Genomic DNA, 20,388 nt, shown 5'->3' on the forward strand with positions numbered 1-20,388 from the left:
TTTTGTGATGAAAGCTGCTATTTGTAAAGGTACAATAGTAACTTATAACTCTTTTTGTTTTGAGTGGGGGGATGGATATGAACATTTCCAGGTCAATCTTTAATGAGAACATTATTTGTTCTTAGAGATGGGGTCAAGGATGTGGTTTGGTATTTTTAGCTTAAGAAAAGAACTGTCTTCCTTTTCTTTTCACTCTTACCTAAAAACCTTTTATCTACACTGCCTTGAAAACTGTGCACTTAAAACATATGCTTCTTTTTTAAAATTCTCCCCACTTTTCAAATACATAAGCAGGTACAACCAATTACCCAGCTCACGGTACAGGAAGGAATCAAGCAGGAAAACAAGCTCCTATTATTAAAATTTTAATTTATTGGATGAAATTAAATATTAAAATAAGAGAGCAAATAAGGTGTGACGGTGGAAATAGCCTGGGAGAAGGAAAATACATTTAAGCCTCACAGTGAAATTTGTGTTTTGCTCACAGACTGGGACTCTGCACGTGAGGAACTCATTTGCTGTGCTGTTCTTTTTCAACCACAAATCCATAAATATTAGATTGTAAATTGGATTCTTCTTGAGAGCTAAACTGATTAGCCACATTTTGCATTGGTTTATAGCAGGAACAATTGAAATATATTAATGTATATAAAGAATCCTTCTGCCTTTTTTTTTTTAAGTAAAATTCTCTTCTATGGTTCCATTTAGATTTGTATAAATTAAGAAGTATGCTCTGTATTTGGGGAGCTGTTCTTGTGAGTGCTTTCTCTATGCCTGTTCTGTGATTAAATCATTTTCTTTCTGGCACACTGCCCAAGCAAAATAGTTTTAAAACGTTGCATGAGAAGAAAATCTCCAAAGCTTTTCAGAATGGGTTTGGTCAGTGCCAAAGCTTTGGTGCCTGGAACCGTCTTCAAAAATATATCTGTATGTGTGAACATGAAGGTATGTTAGCATCTGTCTGTATCTATTCACTGTAAAGCAGAGTAGTAGATGCTCTGATTCACTGTGAAGGGTATAACTCAGCCACCTACAACCCACATCTGCAGCTGGAAAAAGTAAGACCATTATTCATGAAAGCTGTAACTCTAGTGACAGCACAACTCACTGTGCAACTGCAGAAAATTGGATCCTGGTCACTGCTTACGAGATCATTTAGCCTACTTTTTGGGTGATTGAGTGACATTATTGCTAAATCTGCCGGCTGATGTTCATGAAAAAGAAAGAGAAATCTTTAAAAGTCAGTGGAATACTTTCTGCAGGGAAATGTTCTGATCTTTGTAGAGGAACAAGCCCTTGGGAATACTGAAAGAATGGATGGGAAAAAAGATTCAACAGGTCTAACCAGAGATGTGTCAGTGTAAGAAACCTGAATATTTTCATTTTGTCCCCTTCAAAAAAACCCGTTTGGAGGAAATATGTAGTCCTGTGCTAATTCTATTGAGCCATTATTTTCTTGAAATATATTTGAATGCAAAATACCTTATACAGTGCAATTTTGTGTGTTTTAATATAAAAGAAGAAAGGGCTTTAGAGATGAATAATCTCCTTTTTATTCTTTATAAAACTAAAATTTTTGGTAATGAATATGAGAGTCTCACATTCAGACCATGTCTGAATTTTTTGTAGTCAATGTGAAGCATGATACATCTTGTGATGGGTTGATGAGGAATGTGAGGTGTTTTGACATCAGGCAACAAATAATTCAGAAATAATTTCAAAATTTAATTACTTATAAAGACTTCAGCCTTCCACAACATTATTAATTTTGTATTTTGTAATAGGTTTATTGTGGAAGAAAAACTCCAGTACTTGGTAAAATCATGGCTCCTTTGGCCGTCATATCCTCTTGGGATTTGCTGAAACCATGATTTCATCCTCCCTCTTAAAAGAACTATGTACAGTGAAACCAGTGGGTCTGATCACTGAGCGCTGCTTATAGGTTCCTCACTTTGTATAAATGAGAAACAATCTGTTGCATCTCAGATGAAGAGATCCATCAGAGAAATCTAATCCATCAGCTGTTGTTTTGGTCAGTAGGATTCATGCTCTGCCACAAACTTTACCAATGGCCTGGGCTATCCCACAGCAGTGTATCTTTGTCTCTCCAGTCCTGGCTGCTGAGGGATTCTCATTTGTGCCTCAGCTGTGTCCCTGCTGTCTCCGTAGAGGAGCAGCCCGTGTTGTCTGCCGGCATTGCTGCCAGCTGCTAGTAGCACTGTGATAAATAGGGGGAATAATTTGGCCAGTTGCCTGAGTTTAGTTAACAAAGACAGAGTGTTTTCCTTTCTTACCCACTGAGCGTGCAAGGCAAAATGAGTCTTGGTGTTCCAACTCGGTGCATCTATCGGTGGAAACTCCGGCAGGGTTCCTGCCACCTGCAGCTGGCTGCTGCTACAGGAGAGGAGAGATGTGTTGGTCCTTCCCATGCCAGCCGCCAGATCCTCCTGCAGAGTTTCTGTGACTTTGAGTGTGCCCTTACTAGCAGTCGTTGTAGAGAGTGGTATTTTTTTTTTCTTTTCAGAATGGCTATAGGTCTAAAATTACACAGTAATACAATTACCCTCCCTCCTCCCCTCAGCACTAAATGCTACCAAGAGGGAACACTCTAGAGCACCAAAGATGAAGACATTTTTCAGAAAGATGAAATCAAATTATTAGCGAGGCAAACAGATGGAAAACGATGCTATCACGATTGCACTATCAGAGTAACACAATATTGGTAAGCTTTGTGTTTAATTAGAAACATCAAATGCCCAAGCTTTCAGCTAATACCAGCATCAGTTTTTAGGGAATAGTTAGGAGCCAAGCAATTTGTTATGAGCAAGATATCTGGTTTCCAAAGACTGCTGCTTATTATTCACGTTGGGCAAGGATATCTACTGCAACTACAAATGAGCATAATTAGGACTATAGCTCTGAATGGAATAATAATATTAGATCGGCAGATGGGAGAATAAAGTCAGGTACATTTATCCAAGGCACTGTAGGGAATTCATATCATATTAATGAATGTAAACGAAGTAATGCGTTCTGAGGATTTCAAGTCCAATATCAAAGTGGATGCAGATGGGAAGTGATTTAGTTTATCACTCATTGTGTTTGTAATTGTTGTTATTGTAGATAATTATAATGAACCCATCTCCACTGCATCTAAGCAGACTATCCACTAGATTGTGGATAAACAGGAATGATATACAAATAATTTTACATTAGCACAAACTGGCGATAGGTACTTCAGTGTCTATTGTTTTTGGCATTTACGTGATCAAAAATGCCAATTGCCTGGAATATAATTTGTTGCAGAGAATTTTACACCAGTGTAGTGTGAAAATTACTCATTGCCAAGTGTGTCATTTCATGAGAATTAGCAGAGTATTATCTTGAAATGTGTACTTTGTATTTTATAAAGAGAAGCTGTTGATGACAGGACACAGGGAAACAGACCCTTTCCTTTGCTAATTCAAGTATTACCTGCACTTTGAACACCAAAGCATTTGCTTAATACCTCTGAACAGCCTGTCCTGTTTATGTGACATCCAGGGACTCTATAGTTTATCTTCTAGAAACAGGTGTTTGAGCATAGGCATTCAAATGAGTCTGAGAAAATCTGCAGGAAGGTAAAAACCACCTTTTAATTTGTTGAGCAATTAAAAGCATGTGGTTTACTTGTGATGTGTGTTTGAAAACCAGCTGAGGTTATGTGAAAGAGAAAGATATCAAGCATTAAAATGCCATATTATGCTGAAAAGCTTCTATGCCAGCCTCGAGATTTTAAATACTCTGATTTTTAAAAAAATATTGCCAACCAACATCATTTCTGCTCTAAGTGCATTTGAATATCTTCAGAGAAATGGAGTAAGACTTTTGTTCTCCACTGAATAACACTGATTTTTTCTGTGCTCACGTGCACTGTAGAGGTGCCCAGTGACAGGGCTTGTCAGGAAGAGGGTGACATTGTGGGAAAGGAGTGCAGGAGCTGGAGGTGTCCTTCAAGCAACTTCTATGATACCTATTCAAAATGGTTAATGCCCCATTTGGGGTAAAAACTTCCAGTAAGTCAAGAGAGACATTAATTTCAGTGTACATAAAACTTATTTTAAATTTGAACTAGAAAAAAATTCTGTGTTTTAAAAAATTGTAGAGGGGATTGATTTTAAAATCTTTTAATCTAGGAAATCTGAAGTTTTGGCTAATGACTTGGGAATGGCCTTCAGTCTCAAAACATTGCTTTTTCCAATCATCATGTGAACAGATTCTTGTAGTTACTTCCCCATATGAGACATTTTGCCATGATAAATGGTAAAAAATATGTTTTAAAAATTGCATAGGAAGAGGCTTTAAAGAAAATATAAAAATGAAATGTTTTGCACGTTCCAATGTTTTATTGGCAGAAAGAAAATGTAGAACTGACCTGTTGGTTTTTATCCTACAGAAGCTGTGTTTATCACTTAAACAGTTTCCCAAAATTAATTGCTGGTAGAGACACAACAGAGAGGAAAAACAGTAGAAACAAGATGGGGACATTTCTTCTGCTTTTGACTATGCCCACTCAAAAATTCTTGGAATTTTCAGTGACAAACCAATTTATTGGATCTTTTTCCTGTGTTTATCACTTTAAATAATAAGCTTTACTCTGCATTCAGTATTATGAACCGATAATGGATATAAATTATAGTGCACAACGAGGTTTTTACTGAGGAAAAAATAAAAGAAAAAGAAACAGCCTTCTGCTCGACATAATAAATGTTAGATTACATCTGCTCTACCATTAATGATATACTTCTGCAGAAGGTTACTCAAACCACCACCAGACCTGTGAAAATACAAGAAATTTTAAAGAGATTTCCTGACTCCCCGGTGGAAAATCTTTAAGAGCACCTCAGCTAACTTCTTTAACACGTTGGTGTATCCGCTGGGGAACAACTCCAAGGTGAACTGCAGAGTCGGTGGGTTGGTTTCATACAGCTCCACTCCGTCGTTGAAGAGAGATGTCTCAGAGATCAGCCTCTGCAGTGCATACGAAGAGATGAATTGCAGCCAGAAAGCCTGACCTAGAGAGGAGAAAAGAGGTACAAAAAAGCCACTCCAACAATAAATCATTCAGTGCAGCTGCCATTGAAATTCCTGCAGCGATGCATGGGATGATATTTTCATGGCTTCTTGGAAGCCGCACAATTTTTGGTCCTTACTCATAGCACACTGTTTTTTTCTGGACTTCTTTGGCCAAAACTAATGTGAGCACAGCTTTGTCTGATTTGCCCTTGGGCTCTTTTGTAGCACACATCTCTTGTTGTCTCCTAACGCTCCCTTACAGGATTTAACAGCACCCTTAGCCTTGAGGCATGGCTCCTCAGCAGCTCCCCACTGCAGCCCAGCATTGTAGGAAGCAGACAGGTGCCATCCTTATCTCTGCTCCATTTAGGAAGGACCAAACTGTTTGGAAAACAACACAGAAACATTTTTGAAATGGCAAACTTACATCTGAACAGCTTGTTTATTAAATTATGCTCTTTGGGGGTGAAGAAGTCAAGGTCTAGTTCACTGCAAAATGAACAAGTGGCATCTGTTGCTACCTCCAGACACGCTTAACAAGAAGTACCTGAGGAGTAAAATGCTTTAAATGAGCACTTAGCTTCATTTTCAGAGATATGCCCACTGGATACGACACAAAGCTCCTAAAAAATTGCTGATGTGCTACCATTTAGAAAGCACAAGAGCATAAACCTACTAGATGTTGTGCTGTCTGGAAAACTAATTGTAGAGGCTTGTCATCATCTATGCATACAGGCATTTAGCCTGGGAAGAATAGAAATGCACTCAGCTGTAGTCAAAGATACCAGCACTTATGTGCACAGTCGGTGGAGCTCTGGGGAATGGATTCAGTGCCCCTGAGATGTGACCGTGGTGAAAGAAGCAGTGTTAGGGCCCTTCTTAGCATCTCTTCCTGTTTCCTTCCCTCCTACAGACCTTGTGCTTTTTCCTTTGGAAGCATATGGCTGGTCACAGACTGTGTAAATACCCAGAAGGAAATTGGTCCAACAGCTTCTTAGCTGGCTTTTGCATTTTTCATGTGAAATCTAATTAGTAAATATTTCTAAGCACTTTGACTACTTGACATGATTGTTATTTAAAAAGCGTGATTCAAATCTAGCATGTAATATTATTGGCTTCCCCCTCCTTTCTCTTGCCTTTCTTTTCTTTCTACATGCATTGTTATCTGGGGGCATTTTCTGCTGGTTTTCACAGATTTGCTTCTCCATTTTATTCTCTTTCTGCTGTTCCTCAAAATGATAATCCAAGCAATGCAATATTTCTCTCCATGATATATGTGTATGTGTGACATAAACTAAACAGAGAGAGCCAAGAGCTTCAAGGAGACGCTGAGAACACAGCACATTTAAAGCTAGGCAGAAATGCCAGATTTACTGCCTGATATACTGATCCTGCATTGCTCACAAAGCAGAGGTTGGATATAGCAAGTTAATCTGTGGTTGCACTGGAAACACACAGATGTTTTCTGGTGCCACGACAGACCCAGTCATGGGTGGGGAATGTGCATGGCTGTGAGTTCCAGAAGTCTTGGACCTGTGTGGAAACCCTTGCAATGCAATGGGACAGGTTTACAGGATAGGCAATATTTAAAGGACAGAGTTTTAATATAATAATATGATAATATGATACTGTAGCAGAAATACAAGTCAGGGCCTGAAGCAGCAATGGAGCACCCGGTGGGAAGGCAGGACCAACCCAGGGGAGCTCAGGTGCATGCAATGCAGCTGAGTGCCCAGAAGGGGTGGAGCCAGGATTCACCCCTTTCCAGACCTCATTTAAGGGTTGACAGTGGAGGTAAGGGCTCCTCCTAGGAGATCCCTGTATACCTCAGGCCTTCTGGAGGTAAGCAGTTTCTTTATTTCTGTGCATGCTACTGTTGTATTTGAGCAGATCCTCACTTGCTGCATCCTAGGACCTTGCTGTTATTGCTGTGGTTTCCATTGTGTTACAGTTAGACATCCTAGCTATCTAGTCTACTCCCCCTTTTCCTATTTGACTTTCATTTAGCAGGGAAATACATATATTGATAAACAACAGTAGGCTGTGATTTTTTAATAAGAAAAAGGTGATAGGAAAAATCATTCTGATCAAGATATATAGTTGTATATTTAAGGAGTGACTCATCTGTGATATTCACTTCTCTAGACACCTAGACTACGTTTAGTAGGCACTAAAGAACAAGATAGTAGTAAAAACTTCCCAGGAATCTGGGAATTATCTCTGCCTGGGAAATCCAGTGATGGATTGTGCTTCCTGCTTTGCTTTTTATGCGTGTTATTTGGAATTATCAGAGTGAATTTAATTAAATATCCTAAATGGTGACAGAGTGATTTTCATGACTAGTGTACTTGTACAGGTTGTTTTGTATTCATGTGTCATTTGCCATTGTGTGGCCCAATGTGCTGTGAGTTATCTACAAACAACTAGGAGAAAAAAGAAAAGTGAAATGTAAGTTTCAGCATATTGCTTGGAAGTATTTCATCAGTAGGACTAAAACCTACAACATCCTCTTAAACCTGGGACTGAAAAGGCAAAGGGCTCAGTGGTGATCTTGAGGGTGGTTGAGGATGTGTACAAAATGGCTTCATCCTCTTTCTCCCAAACCATTGATGCTACTTCCTACTTGAGTTAGGAGGGACTCATAAGGATCATTGATTCTAGCTTCTGGAAATGCATCTGCAGAGCTGACATTTAGAGGTCAGCGCTTCTGGATGAGGAAGTTCCTCTCTGATCCTTGACGTGACTGAAATCTGGAACAGGTCGTCTGGAGATGGGGTGGATGAGGCTGGACAAGGCTGTGAGTAACCTGGTCTGGCTGTGGGTGTCTCTGTTCAGGAAGGTTGGACTAGGTGGCCTTTAAATGTCTCTTCCAACTCTAAGGACTCTATGGAAATAGCTGTTGGATTGTTTTGTTCATTTTGTTTTGTGTGTGTTTGTTAACTAATCAAGAGAGATGACTGCTTTTACTTCATGTTTTACATCATTTCTCAACTTTTACTCAGGCTGTTTCGCTGTGACCTGAAAGAGCCCTCTTCTGGAGAAATCTGGGTGGTTTGGAACAGATGCAGAGATATGACAGAGTTCACTTAGAACATAATCAACAGATAATAATAGGGTACTCAGAGAAATTGCAGTGAACGACAAGCATCATCAGCCTTTTCAAAAAGCAGAATCAGACATTTTTAACTCCACATGCACAACGGTGTCAGGAGAAGCAGGAAATAGCTAATCTTTAATTCTTATGTTCTAGCTTTAAAAAAAATGATATTGTAAAATTGCAAAGGGAGATGCATTGTCATAGGAGAATCACTGAGTGCTGTGTGTGTTCTCATTAGCAAACAGAGCAGGAATTTCTGTGCTGACCATGAACATCATGGAAACCAGCACAAAATGATAAATGATTTTGTAAGAGGAATCTAGGTTGAAGGCACAGCACTATGAGTGATCCCTGAGCTTTGCCTTGACACGTGAGAGATGCCTCCTGAGAGCAGTGAGCTGCTTTCCAGCCCAGTTACATATCGATTGGGAAGTATTTTATTATTTCATTCTTACACATCTTGTATCTTGGTTAGATCCTTCTGTTTCTCGTGTGCACTTACAATTTGAGTAAATAATTTTGAACAGAAAAATCATCCATGGTGTCTGCAAGTGTACAAAATCAGAAACAGCACTGGGCTTGCAGGGGATGTGAATAAAGCTGGATTGTGATGGAGTGTTCCAGCTGGGAGCCTGCCACTTACAGTTGCTTCAGAAGCACTTTTCTAGTTGCTAAAGTAAACTGCTTTCCTTAAAGGAAGCAGAAGAAGAAAAATGAGAGCTAATACATACTGGTTGTTCAGATGATGTGGAAATGGTGGTGAGAATTACCTGAAATATGCTGGCTAGGAGATAAGCTTGTGAACTTTGTAAACAGTGTACAAATAGGGAAGGTTACTACAGTTCAGCAAAGTTCTCATCTTGTTTCTTTCAAACCTGCTAATTAAGTGTCTCCATTACCTGGGACACTTATGTACTTCACTCTCAGCCTACACCCCATTTCAGATCTGTATTTGCAGTCCTTCACAGCTCCTGCAGTTACTTTCAGGCTGAGGTTTGCTTTTGGGTGTCTGTTCTCCCAGTCTGTTTCAGTACAGAGAACATCTTGGCATGTAGAGATTAAAGCTCAGGATTGATTAGAGAGGAGAGTTTTGAATCCTTATAGTACAATCTTTCTTTTACATCTGACACCAGAGCACAGTTTGGTAACATTCACTCCACAAACCCTATCTCCACAAAATACGTAAGTGGTCGATTTAAATGCAAATGTACATTTCTGTCATAAGACATTTTATATGTTTGTGTCCTAGTTTAGCCTTTTTAAACAAGACTTGGTGTCCCTGTTTCTTCTATGAGGCATGCTCCTGCTCTACTGGAGATAAATACTTGCTTGTGGTTATGTTATGTCCCTTTTAATGAAGGTTGGAAGTTCTTGCTGACTTCCATTTTTGAGCACCAGAATTGAAACATGGTGAATGACTGCAGTGCTCAAGAAGGAAATGGGAAACCCAGCCTTCAACATTTGGAGCAAATAGCGGAATGTAGCCCTACAAGTTCCTTCTCACAGAAGGTCTTATCAGTAGAATACATCCCTGGCTCTGCTCCCACAAACACTCATCAGAAATGGTATGTTTCATTTTCTGCAAGAATTTCCCATCCTGGCCCTGAAGCACTTTTGGGTTACGTGCAACTGATAATCTTGAGAGGTGTCTTGAGGTAGATATCTTGCTTTCCTAAAGACCTCAGGCTGGGAAACCCAAAGCACAGTCAGGAACCACACTTTCTACATCATTTCCTTAAGGACCTAATGTGAATTCCAGTTCTCCTGGAAAATCTTCTTGCACGAAACTCCAAGCCTTAGGAGGTAAACTGGAGGCTGGTCATTTCCCAGTTTTGCACACCCATAAAGTGGATGCTTTGTCAATTGCCAACAAACAGTCGTATGTTTTAAAAGGCAATGCACTGATTTTGCGTTACTTGGACCTGACTTGGGAAACACCAGACTTCAACCCATGTGACAGTATAATAACCAAGGTGTGTCTGTGAGAGGGCATCAAATGAGCATCAAAAGCCATAGCAAAATTATTAAACCATCTTATTCAAGAAAATGTTCATTGTCAAGAGCAACTTGGCTCTGAAGGGCAAAACACCCCTACCACTTCCAAAGAAATTTGGCAACCTCTAAGTGTAACACCATCTTTCAATCAGTGCTGTGCTGTCTAATTAACTAATGTTTGCACTGTTATTTGAGATCATCGCTTTACAAGGAAGGCTAATATGTTGCTATGTTTAAATGTTAGAATTAATAATCTAGAAAATATGATAGTACAAAGTCAGGTTACTCTTATCATATCATCAAAGTCAGGTTTAACTACCTCCTTTTTTGGCTTCTTGCTTAATTAGTTAAGCTGCTAAATTTAATTAACTCATCAAACTTAATTTGAAAAGATCTCTCAAATCAGTAGGAGCTTATCTTATGCTTATTATTTCTATTTGGTTCATGAAATCTTTGATATCACCGTTTTGTTAGGATATTAATGGTAGCATTAATTGTGTTCTAATTTACTTCATTTACTCAGATGGTGGCATTTTCTTCATTTAAAGTACCAGCATGTGAAAAATCAATCACAATTTAAGGCAGTGAAATTGCTCTTCTAGCCATCTCTCAAGTCAGCTACGTACTATCTCTTTTTCCATAAATGTAAATTGGGTTTCATGTTGGGTTTCTGAAGTCCTACATCTTAGAGAAGTGTTATGAGGGAAATTATCCTCTGGATGCTCTTTTGGAACAGCTTAACCATGTTGCCAGGTAATGTATTTGAAACTAAAACTGGTATTACAACTATCTAATTCATTTGAGCACATCTGGGTGTGATGCTGCAGCTTGATGTTGGTCTGCCACTCCTTGATATTTATTAAAGAGTTTTTTGCAAAAGGTATAAATGGTAAAACTAGATGTAAATTCAAACCCATTTGTTTGGATATCTTTTCATTCTTCTAGAAGATATGCACAGAGGAGAGGCCATGCAATTGCTTCAATCAGTATTTCTATACAAATTATTTATCCATTCTGCAGAGAGCGTTTTATTGTGACTTAGGATATGCTGCTGGTAGAAACTTTGCTAATTAGTTGGGAAAGGAGTTCATATGTATTTGTAAAAACCTAGTTCTATGCTGGCTGAAATCGAATGCTTTACTGCTATTCCAGACAGTATGATTTGCAGTTGTGTCCTTGCTCACAGTTGCTCCCTCGGGCTGTTTTATTGTTGTAGTTTCAGTCTGAGGCCAACTCTCAAATGCACAGTTAAATAGCTTGTGTCTCTCTGTTTTTTTTTTCCTTAGAACGACTATAGGAAGCTATCTATGCAATGCAAGGACTTTGTAGTGGGGGTACTGGACCTGTGCAGAGACACTGAAGAAGTAGAAGCAATTCTGAATGGAGATGTGAACATACATCTGTGCCCTGAGCATCATCGGCCAAGTCTGAGCAGAATTAAACTGGCGATTAAGTACGAAGTCAAAAAGGTAAGCTGTTTGTTTGGGTGGATACATCTTTGCATGTCAACTAGATATTCACCTGGAAAATCAGTGAGATAGATTTTGGTGAGACCAAGGCTGTTCTTCGAGTCTTAGCACTTCATGGAAATACATTCATTGAATGGAAAATTTGATTCTGGCAAATTCTGGTCTGGGTGGTCCTGATTAATTTCTCCTACAATATGCATTGATAGAAACTGAGCTCCTGCAACGGGTTTGGAAGAGCATTCCAAATTTTCGAGCTAACATCTGCTCTATTTCCCCTTGCACACCCATCGCATTCTCCAGCTGTCCTCTTGGCTGTGTACTCTGCTGCCCAGAGAGGGTCTTTTCCTGTTATGAAAGCCATTAACTGAAGAAAATCTTGGAGCTCTTATTTGAAATGAATTGCTTTTGTGTAGGAGCACATGGTTTGGAGCAGAGTACAGTTTCCTAGTATGCTGTATATAGCATCTGAGCCCATGGTTAGTAAGGTGCCTTTCCACAAGCTGGGTCAAGTTCAGCTAGCGAAGCTGTTGCTTTGGTAACAAGGGACCAAATTTGCTCTGATGCTCTTTTAGAAAATGAACTCAACTGCAAGGTACTCAGCTCATCGCCAAGGAGAAGCCCCACTCACCCATAGACTGAGAGTTATTATGGAGCTGGTCAGAGCCTTGAGTTCTTCCAATGTATGAAGTTTTCTGTGCTATTTTCCTCCTTTATTCTTCTGAACACTTGTCATCTCTTACATACCAAAACCATTACTCAGAGGTGATTTGCTGCTGGTGATCGTGCTGCTTTGAGCGTGTTTGTCCTGGCTTAGACTGCTTCAAGAGAATATTTCCTCAATTTCTTATATTTTTATAATAGGTGGTTATTTTATGATGTCTGACAACTAATTTAAGGCATCTGTGATCTGCCATATACAGTTAGTTGTTTTATAAATAACTTCATATGCTTGAGAAAGCTAAGTATCCTTTGTGGATCACAGCTACTCCTTGCCCACAGATAACTGTTAATTACAGAATATGAACATAAACATTACTTGTGTTGACTCAGTTTAGCACACCTCAGAATATCCTTTTCATGTGTTTGTGTGTAAGGTGAGCCTTTAACTGCTAGCTGGAAAATAAGATAGCTTCATCTGTGGGAGGCAGAGATGCGTTCAGATAAATGGCTTTGGTTATTGGCAGTTGCTTGTGATAATAAGCTGGTAATTATTGCACATGCTGAACAGAGATTGTGTTAGGGTAGCACAGTAATGATTTCCTTAAGAGAAAATAGGTTTCAGGTATAAATTTTATATTCAGCTGAGAGACATTTAGGCTCATGTATATGAAACCTGTGCTCCAAAACCTATTCTCATTGTAAGAAAATTATATAATAGAAAGGGATGTGATGAAGAGCGAGTTGCCATACGTATCTGATAAATTCTTGAACTGGTTCTATAAATTCCAGGTCACATTTGCAAAGTTAATGCGATGAAGAAACTACATCTGTGCCTGCTGCCCCTATTACTAAAATCCATCTACCTTTATCATTAGCATCAGCACTCAAATGGTCAGTTCTGCTTCCTGCTCCACAAGCTCCAAATGAGCCAGAGAAATTAAGATATTTAAACTGGGGGGGGAAACTCCTGGAATTTTTTAATTGTTCTTTCTGTGAACAGCAAGAAGAACCTTAAACAAGGCATCCTCAAGAATTTCACAACAGACTAGAGAAAAGTAAAGATTCAATACTGTAGGTTTTTCATTAAGCTAATATCCAAACTAAATATTTGTATCCAAAGTTTTTTAAGAAATAACTTATTTTTCTTTAAATTTTTCTCTGCCATTAGCTTCTATATCCACACTTTCTTATTAGGACTCTAAATGTCTACTGTAGGCTTCAGTTGATGAAGGTTTGCAGGGAACAACTTATACTGAAAATTTAATATCAGTGGTTTTACTGCACAGCTGCTGATACAGTTCCCATTTAATCTCAATTTGTACCCATATGAGAGCTTTAGGGATGCAATTAAGGTAAAGTTTGCTGTTTAAGTTATTAGTGCTAATTTTTGTTCCGTCCCAGTATCTTAATTAAACAATATCCTTAATTTGTTAGTAGTGCCCCTGAATAAGTGACAGTTGCTGGAGGTACGGGCTGCACTTCACTGCACACAGAGCAACAGAGGAGTGAATTCAGTCATCAAACTCACACTTACTTTTAGCCAGATATACAGGTTTTCTCACACTTCACTTTTTTTAAGGCCATATCTCTGCTTGAAAAATCCCTCATTCCAAGGGCAGCTTAGCCTTGAGCTGGATGGGAGGCCAGAGCTGTTCGCTCGTCATACTGAAGGTACCCTGAAAGAGGGACTGAAGCCTTCTTACATCATCTACCCAGCTGCAGCTGGTAACTTCAGCAGGTTTTGTTCTGAATGCTCTTCCTATGCACTGATGTATTGATCGGAATCCTGTTCTCTTTCCTTTTTTTCCTCCCCCTTTTTATTTACAAAACCTCAGATGAAATGGAAACTCATTCAAGAAAACACCAAAGATTTTAGATTTCAGGGCCTTATCTCTTTGTTCTCTTTATTTTTCCTGAAAGAGAAGCTCTTAGTGTATATATAACGGACTGCCAAGAAAACAAGTCTAGGTCTCCATACACAACTGAGGTATTTTATATGCAGGGGTAGTGAATAATTAAGACATTCTGCTTGCAGGTATTTCACAGCAAGGAAAAAGGCTAAAATTGCAGTCATTTATAAAGCATCCTCTAAGAACTGTATTACAACTCTACCTTAAAGAACTAAACTATCACTTTGTACCCAGAAATTCTTGGAAAACTGCACTCAAACACCCTCTGTTCAAGTTCACGGGGGATATCGCTCCCTTCAAATTAAATATCTTAATGATTCGTGATTCCTTGAAAAACTATTACAGTGTCTGTTACAATAGGAACAGTTGGTCAAGAGCGAAGTAAACGGTTTTCAAATGTTGAAGCATTTATAAAGCCCTGGGTGCTTGTCAAGAAAAGGATTTCTAGCAGATGTCATGGAATTGTTGTAAACTTATTTTTGTTACCTCCTGGTATAACCTAGCTGGGTTTTACATGTGAACCCCAGTAAAGGTCTGGATTCTTACTGCTCCATCAAAGGGAGGAGGAAGGCTGGGAGCAGTGGAGCCCCGTTGTGGCACAGCAGAGGGCTGGGCAGTCTAAATTGAAGTGCTCTTCCAGGGAAATAAAATAACTGATCCCAGTGACTGTACCAGTTTCTCCTCCGTGCTTTCTCACATGGGCTCTGTCAGAACCAGGTTACTTGTCCCCACACTTGGTGTACTCCAGAAGAGCTTTGATATTTTAAGAGTTCATCTGCCCTGAAGCAGTGAGCCATTCTGTATCTCTGTAGCTGATTAGTAGCATGCTTCCAAGATATAAGGGTTAACTTCAATTTCTTGGATGGGAAACTGCCGGAGAGTCAATTTTCTTTAAACAATTGAACAATCCCTATCAGACATTGGAAATATAGGGAAAAACTGTACCATATTTATATTTGACTTTATTTCTAATTCATCCAGGGTGTCATTTTCACTTGTGAGGTATAGGAACAGAAGCTGGGGCAGCTCTCCTTTGAATTCTTCCCTCAGACCTCCAGCAGTGAGGAAATGCACCTTTTCTTGGTGTACCACAACAAGAGCATTTGAGTAGTGTCTATCACCCTTAGAGAACTCTTCCTATTTCCTGTTCTCATTTTTCTCCACGCTGCTCTGCCCTTTTTTAATCACCCTTTAGTATTGGCAGGAGAGTTACATTTTGACACTTACCTTTAGATGTAAAGCTGTTGCTTCTCTGTAAGAAGTGACATTCGTTCCCTTCTTTCTCAATGTGTATAATCACTGCTGCTGTATTCTTTTAATTGCAAACCTTGAATGCCCCTCTCTGTTTTCTCGGTTAGGAGCTCATTTCATAACTCACAAAGCCAGAGCACCCCTCTCTTTCACGAGTTTTAATTAGATTAACAGTAAGACACACAAACTGAGTTTTAAAAAAAAAATTAATAAGAGTTAAACAGAACACCAGATGGCTGTGTAAATCCTATTTAATGGAGAACTGGAACAGGAACTTTTCTCATAAATGTATTATTAATAATTAACATATGGAGGATGCTCCAAGCAGAATACTCATGGCTATATTAGATTATAACTTTTTTCCTGCATTGGTCACAGCTCTTGTCAACTGCTGCAACAACCTCAGTTTCCCATTCATTTGCTATGAGGATGCAGTTTTGCCCTGTGCTGTGCTTGTATGCCAACTGCAGTCCAGGGAGCTCCTTGCTATTGCATGGGACCCAGTGGCTGCATCCGTGGAACAGGCAAAAGAATCAGCCCTTGCTGTCAAGGTCATGGGAGATCTTCCTCATGGCTCTTTCACCCTCTTTGAAACAGCATGAAGGTTTGGATTTTCCCATGGGATAAATCCTAAACTTCTCTATCCCTGTAGTCACAGCGTGCACAGATAATGGTTTAAGCAGGGCAAGGCTGTGTTTTAACATCCGAATGTGAGGTCTCTGGGGGAGGAGAACTTCTCTTAAAAAACGTTTTCAGGAAGTTGGCTTCTTGTTTTTCTTTTGTTTAACTCTGGTCATTTTTTTTTTCCCCAACTACTGAATTTGAGGAATAGCTAATTGAAGTCATTCACTGATGGTTGGGGCCATAGCGGAGGGAGGAGGAGTGTCTCTTGTCTCCATCACCAGGGCCAGCTGAAACTGTAAAAAGGAGATTTTGTTTTTACGTGACAGTAGAAATACCTTGGTCATTCTGGACTCTTACTCTTATCCATGTAATTTTCCCTGTATTTTTACTGGTGTTTTACAGATTTTTTTTTGTTAAGTGATAGGGAAGGAGTTACTTTCCTTCCTTACGGAAACAATTTTTATGTCTCTGACTATTTCATTAGCAAGGTTCCTTCCTCCCACTAAATCTGTGGCTCTGATGATATCCATTTGCCCAGATGTTTTAATTTCTTTCCCAGGATGAATCTCATTTTGTTATTTCCTGCCCATAAATTCATCCTCTCAGGATGGAGATATGATTCATTTGAGCCTTGAGTGGTGTTTGCAATATTCCCAATTTACAGTAATATGCAGACTTAATTATTTTCATTTGCGAAGTGCCACAGGGTCTTAGATGTCCATGAAGACATTGATGAGAGAGCAGAGGAACGCATCAAATCTTTTGCATGTGTTTCCATCATAGATAAAAGGATTTAAAAATTACCTTTATTAATATTAAAATTCTGTTGAAAAAGAACAATTAATATTGTGTGCTATAAACCTGACCTTATGCGCCCCCAATTTTGGCTTCATTTATCTCCCCACAGGCAGTTGACCTGCTGATGTCTTTGGGACAGAAAGTCAGATGGGGATGAGTACAAACTCCCAAGAAAAGAAGATGATTCAGTATTTCAAATTGAAGGCATTTTTAAAATCTTCCAATTTGAGCATTTCCATGAGTAGTGACCCAAGATGCATCTCTTCCATGCAGTATTCTTGTCACATGCCTGTAGATATCCATATTTAATAATTTTTAACTATCTACTTCATGGTGAGGGGACTTACCCTACAAGAGAGTCTCTCCATCAACTCTGGGAGTGAAACTCTGTGTTGGAGGTATTAGAATTGGAGTACTGTATCAGCATAGTCTTTCCTTGTCATTTGGAAAACTAATTCTCTCGAGAGAAGAGGTTATAGCATTTTAAAACTCTATGCCCACTGTCATTTGCTGTATAGGTACCCAAGGGAATTCGTTTTTTGATAGCTTTTTGTTCTGGCATGCTTTCAGATGAATAGGTAAATAAGGATTTCCAAGTGGTTCTGATTCTGTAGAGATAAGAAAAACCTGGAATGCTGGAGGCTGGGACTTTCACTTCATTTGCCTGTCAGATAAATAGACTTATTTATGCATGTGAAATGAGAAACTTGGCATTAGCAACAAATCTCTTCATAAAACATCCAGCATATTGGAATATGGAACTGGAGATTCCTCAGAAACACCTCTGAACTCATTACTCTTTAGGGAAAAAAAAAAATGTTTAGCACAAAAAAGAGTACCTGCTCTTGAATAAAGGAAGTGAAATTGAAACTAAACTATGGAGAAGTTTCAATTAAAGAATTTCTTTAAACGCTACATTTTCTAGTTTAATACCTCAAAAATAGCACTTAATTTTAAAAAACATGGATTGAAAATATAAGCGAGAACAATAACAATGAAATCTTTCTCGGTTGCTAAAAGGATTATTAACTTTGTGTTTTTCACTCGGCACTGAAGATTATTTCTGTCAGTAGGAGAATTGCAATTGAAATGGTCCTGGCAGCTTTATTTCCACCATTATTTTTGTTTTCTATTAGACTAATTTGTTTTTATTTGGCTTTATTTTGTGTCTGTTTAATATTTTGTGTCTAGTCAAACCCAGTTTCCATTTGCATTGCTCATTCTAATGGGACTACGCTGCCTTTTCTGTAGCTGTGCACTGCATAGGTGCTTTGGGCAGTTATGCCAGCACTGGGCTGTCTGTCCTTCACTGCCTTAGCTTTACTGCTTGTCAATTCTGCAAAGTGAGATCCCAATCCCATTAATGTGCTCGCTGATTTAGCAGAGAGCAGAAAATCTATCCCAAATTAGATAACAAGCAATGCCATGCTTGTTTTTATATGGCAGACTGAGTTGCATGAAAGGTGTGTGGTTGCAAACAGTAGCTATGTTAAGGTTTAAAATGCTAAAAATCAGGATTTGAGATTAGGTAACTCGAGTTAATCAGCAAGTGGATCCAGATATTGAGTTTCCATAACATTGAGGAATATGTGAATGTCTTGGGATTTGATGCAAGCGGGTATTTCCCCACTCTCAAATTGCTCTAATAAGTTTTCTAAGCTAAGAAGGTCCACGTAAGAGGTTTTCCAAAAGGCATATTTTATTACTAACACCATATTGACTACTTTTATTGTATCTCTTTTAAGTAACTGCGACTGAAGCTGCACAATTAATTTTTATTTTGTTCTGATAGTTCTAGGTCATTTGGGCTCTGACTGCAAATAAAAACCTTCTCCCTTTACTATAAGGTTTATACCTGTTTGACTCGATACCAGATCTAAATATACACTGAGGCAGTCACAAAAAAAAAAAAAAGTCATATGCAGGATGAGTGAGATCCTCATGAATATTTGTGATACCATTAGACAGTCAAATGAACCCCAAGGAGAGAGGAAAAGCTGCAGCAATCCTCAGGGCAGGGACGTTGCCTTGCTTCATGTTCTATCTGCAGCAGCCCACATAGAGTGAGTTGATTTCCTATGGTCAGATCCCCTTGGTGTTCATCTGCTGAATTTTCTTTCACCCGAGTTGAGCTAGGGACTCCTGAAATTATTTTTTGCTCTTAGGTGGAGGAATTAGGACTGGCTGATGTGCTTACCCCTGTAAGGCTATTCTGGTGCAAGTGGTTTTAAAAAATGTGGCCTGTGGCCATGGCTAGCAGTTAGCTGTAACTGAAGTGTGTCTCTCTGGCAAAGAGGACGCCATCCCTTAGCATGGATTTTTAGATTGGAACTTCATTTGTTATTTGTAATGAATAAATAAGATGACAATGATTTGAGTCCAAGTAATTTCCAATCTTTCTTAAACTTCTTACAGCTTTGCTTACTTTATCAGGCCCAATAAGGCCAATGAAGATCCCACCATTTACCCTCTGACAACTTAATTTTTTGTAATTTAGCAGCACAATGGTTGGAAAAAGCAAATTCTTTTTCCCCGCTCTGGATTATGAAATTAATATGTCCTGTCCAGCTTTAAGGTCTCTCATAACAATTTCTTCAAAACAAAGCACTGTTTGTGCACTTTGAGATTCAGAGGACACAGAGTGAAACGTGAAGAGAAGGTTTCTGTGTGTCTATACTGGCATTTTCTTCAACTGTGTGTTTCCTAGCAAGCTTCAGTAATTTTGTCTCAGTTACTTCATGCCCTGTTCTGCATTGGTGAAACAGCTCTGTAAGTGGAGGGGTCTTTTTGCCAGATCAAAAACTTTTCAAATATTTCTCAAAAATTTTTTCCAGGATTTTTGTTGAAAAAGTGCTTTTCAGGTCAAGTACATCGTATTCACTACAAACCCAAATATCTTTTCTAGGCTCCTAGTCCCCAGGAGGTTCATACTGTCCAAGGGAGCTTCAAAAATGAGAAGTAGTATAAAATACAAAAGGTTGATCTCACCCAGCTGGGCTCCTCTGCAACAGCTCCAGCAATAGAGCAGCCATGTGCAGGCACCACAAGGTGCTCACATCGTTTTCCCATGTGCTTCAGAGTGGCAGGGTGATAACTGACTCCAATGAATTATCAGAACCATTTTGGTGCTTTTATGAGGACCTCCAGCACCCAAAGCATTATGCAGCATAAGCAGAGCCTGCTAGTTGCAGTTCATTTCTTCTGCAAACATTCCCTATCTCAAAATACAAATGTTTAATAACACAAAAAAGGTAATGTGAAGGTCATGAGTGCAGTTGGATGATCAGAAGGAGAATGGCTCATCCCTGCCTCTCACAGTGCCTGCAGACATTACAGCTGTTCTCCTGAGAGTCTGTTGGTGTGGCTCCTCCAGCATTCACTCACTGGTTAAACACACCTGCTCCTCTGAATTGCAGATTTAATTGGTGATGCTTGCCAGTGTCAGAGCTTACAGTGAAGGGTTGAGCTGGAGGAAATGTGAAGGAGTGTTCTCTGTGTAACAGGACATTGAAGTTGCTGGTTTGTGCTG

At 39.2% G+C, this 20,388-nt stretch overlaps 1 long non-coding RNA gene across 2 annotated transcripts; it reads left to right on the plus strand.

Annotated features, from left to right (window-relative positions):
• The first annotated feature begins 6,811 nt into the window (after window positions 1–6,811).
• Window positions 6,812–19,175, plus strand: LOC104913303. Of its 2 annotated transcripts, none has more exons than XR_004161429.1 (3): window positions 6,812–6,897; window positions 11,434–11,616; window positions 16,969–19,175. It is a non-coding gene; the product is annotated as an uncharacterized LOC104913303 (long non-coding RNA). The 2 variants fall into 2 exon arrangements; XR_004161428.1 differs by lacking the exon at window positions 16,969–19,175 and adding an exon at window positions 12,189–13,278.
• Window positions 19,176–20,388: the final 1,213 nt, after the last annotated feature.

The sequence above is a fragment of the Meleagris gallopavo genome, chromosome 15 (genome assembly GCF_000146605.3).
Source record: "Meleagris gallopavo isolate NT-WF06-2002-E0010 breed Aviagen turkey brand Nicholas breeding stock chromosome 15, Turkey_5.1, whole genome shotgun sequence".
In the NCBI taxonomy this organism is placed as follows: Eukaryota; Metazoa; Chordata; class Aves; order Galliformes; family Phasianidae; genus Meleagris; species Meleagris gallopavo.